The following is an 11,579-nucleotide window of genomic DNA, read 5'->3' as shown; positions in this document are numbered from 1 at the left end:
ACCAACACAGGAAGCTTCCCAGAGCATGCTGTCCGATGAAGATTCGGCCCACACTGCCACCCTCTGGGATGGTGACAAAGCCACTGACCTTGCTCTCCAAGCGATGAAGGTCATTGCGTGTTCTATGGGTCATGCAATGTCCATGCTTGTGGTCCAGGAGCGCCATCTCTAGCTGAGTCTAGTTGAATTGAGGGTCGCCAACAAAGATCGGTTCCTTAATGCCCCAGTGTCCCAGACCGGTGTCTTCTGCGATGCAGTCAAGAACCTGGTCCAGAAAGTCTTGTCTGCACCAGAGCAGACTGAGGTGGTCCCTGCATCCGCCCTCTCTCCCACGCTCCATCCGTGGCAGCCTCCAGCAAGTGGCGCCATAGAGCTGGGCGTAGGCAGGCCGCCCCACCCGTCCTGGCCCTCGTCAATCTGATGGTTAGTGGAAGAGGAAGTGGCCCTGGGATAGCGACCCAGAGAGAGGTAATTGCTTTTTGGGGAATGGTGAAGGCACCGCTCCCTCCCCTGGAGGAGGGCCAGGCAGAGAATCTGTAAATCTCTACAAGAGAGTGGTTTTCTCTATCTCTGGGTCCCACGAGGGCACGGAGAGTTGCGGACCCTCAAGCACCAGACCTCACTCATCCTCTTCCTTCTCCAGATGGAAGCAGCGGGCAGTTCGTGAGCGTCACAGAAGGCCCTACTTTTGCTGTACCACCGCTGAGCCGCCAGGTCAATGGTTCAGCTTCTCAGCAAAAACCTGGTATGCATTCCACCTGCTGCCTTATTATACTCGTGCTGGATGCAATAATTGCTTACCAATGTGCATTGGCTCGTTTATTTTACAGTTGAAGTAGATTGGCCTATTGAAGCGATATCCCAATTTCGTCGGTCACCGACATGACGTCTCCATTCCCTCCTTCAAGGAACAAGGGCTACCATGCGTAGATGAGACGTTATAGTTGAACTTTAGCTTGTTTATTTTATGTCTGTTTGAAGTTAACTTGAATGAAAATAGGTGTGAAAAATATGATATTATCATACAAATTAGACTTATTTCAAACAACAATTGATGGACCCCCTGCAGTATTGGACCCAGGGGTTGAAGAAAAAAGAGAAAGAAAAGAAAAAAAAACATTAAAGTAATCACAGCCTAATCAAAACATTAAAGCCTAATGCATGTCTATTTCTGGCATTCAATTCGTGTTCACGCATTATAAAACAGTATATCCCTTGTGCTGCCCTTAAAGGCAGAAAAACTATTTTGCTTTTGAAATCAATGAGAGCAAAAAAATATATATATATTTTTTTGTCAAATAGCACTGAATGGATGGCAGTGAGGAAGAAAGGAGCAATTAAAGATCTAAGGCCTCAACTTTATTAAATCTTTTTAATGTTTAAGAGAAAATACTGAATGAACAATAACAATCTTTTTTGTCATTATAGTGTACTTATTAGGTACCAATTCGGTAACACTTTAAATTAAGGTACACATATTCACTATTAACTAATTGCTTATTAACATACTTATTAGTAGCATATTAGCTGTGTATTAGTACTTATAAAGCTCATATTAATGCCTTATTCTGCATGACCATATTCTATGCCTAACAGACCATTAACTAAGAGTCTTTCTTTAATAAACTGATAGTTACTGCTTATTGGGAGTAAGTAAGGCATTTGTTGTATGAGAATTATGATCTTAATATGCTTTGCTGCTTATGGGCCTTATAAGCTGGTAGTAGCAGAAGAATAGTCATTCTCTCTTAATAACACTTAATAAAAATAGTCTCTTCTTATGTAACAAAACACATAACTACAAGTGTTAATAGTGCCCAATTAACTTAAGTCTTTATAAGTCTGAATATGTTACCCATTCTAAAGTGAAGTCTTGCTCATTATCAATTACCTAGTAGTTGGACACTTATTAGGCCATACCCGTTCCCTATTCTAAAGCTGCCTTCTCTTCGAATTTAATAAATCCATTACAGCACACAAGTACTTCAATTATCGAACCTTAGTCTTAAGGCTGCACCTTAAAAAATGTCTCTGGTTCACTCTTGGTTCACTGAAACGTAGGGAACACTATGGAAGATGCAAGCAGTGTAAAGTGACTGATGTCTACTAGGGTTCACAGGTTCTATTTCCATTCAGTAGCAGACCAAAGACAGCACAAGTAGAAATATCTCCTTTAATCTAAGACAACTTCTGAGATTAACAAACCTATTATAACTTTTTATGGCCAAGAACAAATGTGCTGCTGTAAACAAATGTAATTACACTTCTATTTAGCACTCTAAATATAAAAAACACAGGCTATTATGAACTTCATGTTCTTAATTACATACATATTTCCAAGTTTTCATACAGTACTTCCAACATAACATACATAAACTGAAAGTTGAAAACGACCATCTGAATATTTCATCAGCGGAAGAAGTCTTTTTTTTCAGGGTCTTAGTCTTTAACTGAAAATAAATAAAACTTGTTTATCTATCTACAGTATATGCAAGTACATTTCATGTAGGCATTGTATATTTTTTCTTGATGTCATGCAAAAGCATTCCAAGTGGTCCATTTCTGTGATTGTTCCCACGCCACAATCACTCCACTCAATTCCAAATGGTCTTTCAACATATTTTGTGTGCGGTTTCCTCTTAGTCTCCAAATAGTTGACTTACAAACACCCCAAAGTCTCTCCAGATTCTGTGTATGTGCACCTGTAAAAGGGTCAACAAAATGTTCTTTATGGTTGACGATCCTGTGGTCATAACCTTCATTTTGAAGATTTCTGTAAGACCTCCATCCATCTGAAATGACTGAGCTTCCCTGGCTAATGTGCTTCTTTATGGGTGGCATGAGATTTCTGGCTGAACGACAATGCACAATTTTAAAAATAGGTCTCCTCCGCTCAACCTTGATGCCTAGCATTCCGAATACCCAGGTGCTTCTGTTGTTTGCTCGTCCTCTGTTGTACTGGAATTCACAAGAGGCAATTATCTTAAAATTTGGACAGTGACACCCACAATAAAAATGTTCTGCAATGATTGTAGAACATAAGGAAATAAATTAAAAAGTTCTATATAAATTGAACTCTGTCAGTACACTTGTGTTTAACAAATGCTTGAATAAATAAATTAACAAAGAAAAGCAGTGAACATTGCCTATTATCAACAGAATTTAATAAATCATTCAACCCAACCTGTTTGTGTGTGTGTGTGTGTATATATATATATATATATATATATATATATATATATATATATATATATATATATATATATACACACACACACAAATACACATTTACACATATATACAATATACAATATATATATATTATATGTGCACACAACAGATTATTACATTTTTTTATTCTGATTGGATATAAACAGTTAGGTCCTATCAAACGAGGATATCAGGAAGCAACGCCTACATGACGCACATGACTGTAGAGTGTAAATCGAGTTACCCCTCTCACTTCAAGTAGTTTTACTGAGATTTCTTATCCCGTGCAAATTGGCCATTTACATTACAGACGCCATGTGGTAAAATAATACAACTGCATTGTGTATTAAACTGTCTTTACATTCATAAATCTACATTCATGAATCTACATTCAATTACTGTGTTTAGGTTTATTCCACATCATTTTAGATGCAAAATTATGCAATGGACATCAATTACATTGGTATATATTCTGACAATTCTGAACTGTTTGAGCAATTTACATACATTTCTTTTATGGCCAAATTTGCTTTCATCTATCAGAAGAATTTCTCTTCTTCTTCCAATCGTCTGCTTGCCTCTTTTTCTCATTCTTTTCATTGCAGATTTCAAACTCTTCTCAGCTTGTCTGCCAATTTACTCAGAGTTGCAGAGCTCCAAATAATCCCCTCCTGTAGCATTTCCACTTGTCGCAGTCGAAGACCTTGGGCAAATCTGTAATGGACAAACAAACAAAAAAAATATTTAAGCTACACAATTTAGAAGTTGGGGTTGAAGCAAATTTCTCACAACATGACAACCACAATTCCCATTTGCAGATACAGAACCACCCAAACATGCATGCACAATAGATCCACCAAGATCCAAATACCTGAGGTCTGACCAGCGATCTGAGTGTGTTCAGTGCCTTAGACATGGATTGGGATTGATATTAGTAACCCTAGACATTTGGTAATTTTAAATAAACATTCTTTCACCAAATATACCTAGGAAGACCTTAATTTTTTTAAACAATACCAACTTTCAGTGTAAATGGCCTTTTACAGCACTTTTCAGAATTACAGCTCAAAAAGGCAGTCTTTTCAGGTGTTTATTTTATTTTTTATGCTGTTTGCTCATTGTGTTTCCAGTTCAAAACAATTATTCTACTGAATCATGAAACAGATATTTATTAAAAGGCCAGGTTTTCCAATTCTCTGTAAAGAATGGATTCAAATGAATGATTCATTCACGGTTACGTGATCAGAAATCTGGGACAGATCAGGAATAACTAAATATTATAAAGTAATTGTTTCTCATGTCAGTCTCAGCACCCATAGATAAACATACAGCAGCAGGCCACAACTAATTTACCAATATTTGATTTAAAATTAATGCATATTAAATAAGAATTACATTCAACTACTTAACCCCCTCCTATATACTGTTGCTATAAAGCTCTCAGGCTAAAATTTCAGGATTTGTGTACAACATTTAAAATTGTTTTGTCAAGTAAGGTTCAGGTAATAAGCGATTTGGGTCAGATGGGCAGGTAAAGACCTTAGGACCTGACAAGACCTATGAAGTGTTTTTATACAACGTATAAACTGCTCACCTATAAATGAAATGCATCCACATTTGAAGTGAAATATGAGACTTCTCAAACATGGAGCCATGTCGGATGGACTTTGCAAAGGATTTTCCTTTGTGACATGAATCTCTGCATATCCTGAAAATTAAGAATGAATAAAAACAGCTGTGTGATAATTATTGTGCCTTTAATTTATACTAACGGTTTTCTTTTATTTTGCAAACCGTAATATTATGCAATTTAGGATTACAAAGCATACTAACAATACCGACCAATGGGTTCAGTTGTAGTTGAAATTTAGGGTAAGGGATATATGATATTGTCCTATCACTGTCACTATCACTGGAAACCTTGCATTTCCAAATAAACAAACAAATATAACTTTTATATATATATATATATATATATATATATATATATATATATATATATATATATATTTAAAGATACGAGGTTTCAGTCTGACAGTCATGATATGCACAAAATTAATACATGTGGTTGTTATACTCACCATATTGGCTCATTTTTGCCATTTCGTAGTTTCAACCTCATAAGATGAGAGCAGGGACATTTCATTGATTTTTAAATCAGGCCTTCTTTCATTAACCACCTGCTGAACTTAAGGATTTCCTTGGAGCACTGTCTAAAAAGAATCCGGCTCAAAAACTCGTAATGTGACACCATATTGACTTGCCTAAGGTAGATGAATTATTTATTTTTTTATAAAACACTGATTGAGCAGACAGACAAACAGACAGACAGACACAGTTAGTTCAACTGAGATGAGATGTTCAGAATGGAGACTCTTATCAGGGGGTTGTAATTTCTGGGAAAATAGTTTTTTTTCTGAGAAGATATTACCAGGAATACAATACCCTCTTTATGTACATCATCGTCAGACCTTGCTCACCCACTCGCTATCTCATCAGACTTTCCTTCTCTCGCTCTTTCTAAATGTAGCTTGTTTTTCTTTATTTGATGTTGTCAGAGCTTCACTACATTCCACCCTCTAGTTTGTTCTGGTGAACTTTCCTCAATTTCTAGGAAACAATCGAATATCACTTAAGCTTTTATTAGCTCCAGTGCATGTGGAGGTGAAAGATGCATTCATATTCACCTCGGTTAAACTCAGAGGCGTAGCAATAGGGCAGACAAGACAGACAATTGCCTGGGGCCCTGCATTTTGAGGCAGATAAAAAGTGATAACTATAATGTATAGCTCCTGAAAACTCCTCACCTTGGTTGTATTGATGGAAGGGAGAGGAAGAGGAGGAGGGGGAGTTTTCAGGAGTGATGATATTACTGCTCCAAGGTCAAAGTGCTTCGAAGTGCTCTTCCGCCATACATAATAGTCATCATATTTATCCGCTTAGGAAATCACCACTGTTTATTTTGTGTCACCATACTCACTCGTGTAACTACTCATGTAACCGTCTTTGCATAGGGAAAGCATGGAGGTGTTTGGTAGCTTCTGGTGCTTGTCTTTGTCACCCATGATTAGTTTGCGTCCCTGGGTACTGTGTCTTGCAGCCAGTATGGAGCCCACAAATCAATATAAATAAATAGCTTTACATTTACTTAGTCTACATTATTTATTTAGCTCTTCTACATTAAATTAGTTGAGTTAACATAATTGGTTGTCAACTAATAGAATTAGTTAAGCTGATAAAAACATACTTCAGGTCAACATTGAACTCATTGAATGAGGCTGTCAATTGTATCTTCTGCCATATATAATGTAAATGAAGTTACATTTTTTGTTAAAGAATAATCACTAATAATCACAAAAAAAAAAAAATTTTGTATGTTGTATAAATATATATCTAGGTAACATAGATACAGTATATTAACTAAATAATCTTTTAGAAGGGCCTTATCTATTGATTTTGCTTGGGGCCCCAACTTCATCTTGGTTCACCTCTGGTTAAACTGCACCTGTGACACACAATTCTTTGTGCAGAAATAGCTTTAACGCTGAGAAAAATGCCTAGCATTTCTGATTAGTTCTGCTGATCATTAGGTGAACTAAAAATGAAAAATTCCCCACACCATTCGTTGTCATTATCACCAAGGAGAGGGTTACAACCTGCTGAAAATGAATTGTGACATAATGAAGAGTGGAAGTAGACTGCTGGTAATGGTATAAAATAAAAATATAAAACAATGATGCAATATGAGGAATCACACATGCAATTCATTCAGCAGTGCATTAGTTCTTACTTGGTTGTCTTTGTCATGTTAAGCATTTGCACTTTTTTCCCAATTTAAAGCCCTATTGTTTCTATAGCATTCATCTGAGTTTCTGTTGTAGCATCTCTTGAAATCTAAGCTAGATTACTTTTTCAAGGAGGTATTTTTAATTTTTTTATTATTACTGTACATCATCTGAAAGCTGCTACTCAAGACCCAAGGTTGTTCATTTGCAAGAATCGAAGTGGCTCTTTGTATCACAAGCTGTCCTCCCACCATTGACAGCACCTGCCTTGCCATTTATGCATAAAACTGCTGAACAGTCACTATAAGCTTTGAAAACAAGATTTTAAAAAATGATTACTTGTGGTCTCAGGCGTTTTTCTTTCTTTCTCATGATTAATATATATATATATATGTATATATATATATATATATATATATATATATATATATTAGGGGTGTAACGATACGCGTATTCGTATTGAACCGTTCGGTACGACGCTTTCGGTTCGGTACGCGGTACGCATTATGTATACCGAACGGTTCGTTGGAGTAATTAATTATATTTGAAAAAAAAAAAAAAAGAGAGAGATAGAAATATAATGATATGCGTTCAACAAGGTAGCCCAATAACCCAAACAACGTAACAGGCAACGCCCCTGACACTCCCGAAGAAGAAAAAAACACCATCTTATATGTTTATGTTAGGCTACTCAGCAGGCGCTCGCTCACTCAGTACGCGCTGAAGGCTCGTTGCAAAATAGCCAATGCGTTTAACAGACTAGAAATGAGAAGATCCTCCAATAACCAACAGGTCTGGTGTTTGGGTGCACTTTGGATTCCCTTTAAGCTATAATGGTGATGGCAAGAGAGTGGTGGATAAAAAAACAACGGTATGTCGCATCTGCAACATGACAGGGTACACCAGCGGGAATAAAAAAAAAAAAAAAAAAACACTAGCGGGAATATCTGGGATATATGCGTCAGTACTATCTGGGAAAAGACGAAAAAAAGGAGAAACATGCACGCAGCAAACTATCCCTGCAGCATTTAGAAACTATAGCTTACAGGGAATCCAACCCAAACACCAGACCTGTTGGTTATTTTAGGATCTTATATTTCTGGTCTGTTAAAGGCATTCGACATTTTGCAACGAGCCTTCAGCGCGTGCTGAGTGAGCGAGCGCCTTAGGGGCCGTTCACATATCGTGCCTAAAAACGCATGGAAAACGCTAAGCGCGTCTTTCTCCTCCTTTCCAAAGCGCTTGGGCAGAAGCGCTCATGAGGCGTCTGTCTTTGCTAAGCAACAATGACATGCTCTCTCCATGAGACGCGGAAATTTCAGCGAAGGATAAATGGATTTGCAGCTCTAAAAATCGCTTGCAGTAGCTCTGCTACTAAATTTATTTCAAAATTGCAATCCATATACAACTATGATCAGCTGATCCTTCATCTTGGCTGAGCTCTCAACGTTGTTACGGGAAAGGATGAAGCTGATTGGTTAGTTCTTGTCACATGACCCGCGGTGCGCTTGCGGCATTCTGAAAAGTTGAGATGTTTTTACATTTTGCTGTATCTAAAACGTATCGAACCGAACCGAACCGAACCGTGACATCAGTGTATCGTATCGAACCGAACCGTGAATTTTGTGAACCGTTACACCCCTAATATATATATATATATATATGATCTTACTGACCCCAAACTTACACCAGTACAGTATATGTTTAAAATACACAAAGTTAGAAATCTGGAAAATTGCTTTACCAAACAAATGAGGAGCCAACTGTGAGCAGGGAAACAAGACCATGAGGGTTTATTTTCATATTAAATTAGCAGAGCTGAAACACTAATTTCATTCACACAGAGAAACAATCGCAATTAAATTGTTTCTGTTATTAAGAAGAAAAAAAATCAATTTCCACTGACGGCATTGGTTGACTGCTTAAATCATGAACCAGGCAATTGCAGGGCCCCAGGCAATTTGTATGTTGTATTTGCCTGCCTTGTCTGCCCGATTGCTACACCTCTGAGTTTAACCGAGGTGAATATGAATGCATCTTCCACCTCCACACGCACTGGAGCTAATAAACGTTTATGTGCCATTCGATTGTTAGAAATAGAGGAAATTTGTTATTAAATCATTGATACTGCTTTTCATCATATTCAGAATCTAACAAAACTCAAAACTTTTTTTATAGAGACATGAGATTTTATATCTATTGTTTTAGAAATATTTTGAAATATCACCCACTGTGAGTAGTCACCAAAATAACAATAGTAGAAACAGAAAAAACTGTTATGTTTAGGTTTACAAATAGTATCAGAATGAAGATGACTCAACATAATAATGAAGCATCTAATGTCAATAGATGTAGGCGCATATGTTATTTGTCATTTAAATTTAATTTGCACACTCTATGTGAGTAATACACAAATATTTACGCCAATATACACACAGTGGGTGGAAATGTTCTTGCACTATGCAACGCAGAATTTGTGTCCTAATTGTTAGAGATTCGGACTCGTAATCCAATGTATGTATATAATATTATTATTATTATTTTCTAAAAATCTTGTCAATCATGGTGTATGGGCCAGAATTTTTTTTTTTTTTTTTTTTTAACCGTACCCCCGCTTATGCTTATGTCTCTTGCCCAATGGGGGATTAAGCACCAATTATGACTGGAATATCTCCTGCATGCCAGTAGTCTGCCTCGAGACTTGTTGATAAGAGTTCAGATCTTAAGCTCTCCATGTAGTGAGGGAGAGGGAAAATCATAGCAGGAAGATAATTTGTGTGAGTGGGTAGGAGGTGAACCTCTCATGGATGATGACTATGTGTTGGGGGCGGATATGATCCCATAGGGAGTGTGGTCTGGAGTCATATGTTGTGTCTTTGGTGGTAGGAATAAAAGGTCATGCAATGTACTGAAGAATTATGGAAGGACTGATGTGTCATATGGGCTTTTTGTGATAGGCGATGATGGATCCCCCGCTGAGTGATGTATACTGTATGCTGTTCTGCTTGTTATGTGTTATTTCTGAACAAATATCATTATTTTTCAATACCATATAGACAATTTCACCTTAACCTTTCACTGTATTGTTGTGTGGTTCATCCTAAATGCTGCTCTGATGTCTGAAGAAGAACATCTAAGTTTTTGTTATACAGTCACCCATATACTGTAGATAAAGGATTTTGAAGGACTAGAAGGAGGACAGGTTTACTGGTCATTTCCCCTGTCTGCACACTGAAAAATATGTATAGACAGACCTCTCTGTAGTCTATATGTGGCTTCTGTGGTACTTTACAGTCATGTGGTGTGATCTCTTGGGTTATAGGGTTGAGAACTGAGAAAGTTCAGAGCTGGATCGATTAAGGTTTTCGTCATCCAGTTCCATTGTTCCACTGTTCTCACTTCTGCTGAAACTACAGCATTAAATTTACAGTGCTACTGTTTTCTGATCCCTGAAAGGAAGTCTTTTTTTTTATTCAACTGCAACATTTTAGTGAATCTGCAACATACTGTATATTGCATGCTTAGTTAGACTTATAATCTGGTGTTTAATTAAAGTTATGTGTTTGTTACATTGATAAGATAAAAAGAGCACTGGTCACTTTAAAGGGACAATAATAAGTAACTTTTTAGGTATTTTATTATCTAAAATGAATATTTTTATTCATAAATATGCCCTCAATGGTGTACAAATAACCTATGTCAATGTTTAAACTAATCCTTGTAAATGAAGAATTTATTATCTTTATATACATGGGACGGGTAGGTCGACGGAGGCTTCCATGTAGTTCCGCCATCTTGCAAAACTATAATAGCAGAGAGGGACAAAAAGTACTAAGCCAACGCGTTTTCGGTCAGAGCCAGAAATGCAGGTGCAGAGCAGTGAGAGGCGCTTGAAACTGCACCGGCAAGTTTAAAAGTCTGGATTGCATTCTTATTATGGACCATACATATGCCGTGCCACAGGAGAAGAAAACATTGTCGCCAAAACAGTCAAAAATAGAACGTAAAAGGAAACGTGACCGTAAAGAGTTAATGTCGGGGAAGCTTTTTCTAGGTGGAAAGAGCTAATGCTGGATAAAGATTTCAAAAGAGATGCTGAAGTGGCCTGTTTTCTTCTCGACAGGTAAGTCAGTGTTACAATCTATATTATAATATTTTTTCTTTGCTTGGTTGTTATTATATAGATAGACGAACATTTATAGTTAAAAGTTAAACAGGCTATTTGATGAATAGCAGCTATTGAGTAATGTAGCGAAGGTGCTAAAAACTAGATTTGTAAGTTTTAGTTTTTGTAACCCAGAAATTCTATAGAAATATTTTAATAGAGCATACGATTTTTCTTGCATTGTTTGCACACCTAAGGCTACCAAGTTAATGTTATCTGACATTTTCTGTTATTTATCAGTTATACTGTGTCCTCGCATTGAATAATAAAGACGCATACCGTAATTCAGTATCTTAAAATATTTCATGTTTTCCACAGTCAGTAATTCATACTGTAACATTCGTTTGTTAGTTGTCATGTTGCAGTTTGTTTGAAATAACACACCTGTTCACCTGAAGGAAAACTCGACGAAGTGCTAT

At 37.0% G+C, this 11,579-nt stretch overlaps 1 long non-coding RNA gene across 1 annotated transcript; it reads right to left on the bottom strand.

Annotated features, from left to right (window-relative positions):
• Nucleotides 1-2,173: 2,173 nt before the first annotated feature.
• Nucleotides 2,174-5,470, bottom strand: LOC127977175 (uncharacterized). The gene is made up of 4 exons (XR_008158144.1): nucleotides 5,292-5,470; nucleotides 4,805-4,918; nucleotides 3,718-3,924; nucleotides 2,174-2,958 (listed from the first exon to the last, which is right to left on the bottom strand). It is a non-coding gene; the product is annotated as an uncharacterized LOC127977175 (long non-coding RNA).
• Nucleotides 5,471-11,579: the final 6,109 nt, after the last annotated feature.

The sequence above is a fragment of the Carassius gibelio genome, chromosome B18, assembly GCF_023724105.1.
Source record: "Carassius gibelio isolate Cgi1373 ecotype wild population from Czech Republic chromosome B18, carGib1.2-hapl.c, whole genome shotgun sequence".
NCBI classification, from domain to species: domain Eukaryota; kingdom Metazoa; phylum Chordata; class Actinopteri; order Cypriniformes; family Cyprinidae; genus Carassius; species Carassius gibelio.
Note: the sequence above shows the minus strand (reverse complement) of the source record. Positions and strands in the feature narration are given on the sequence as shown.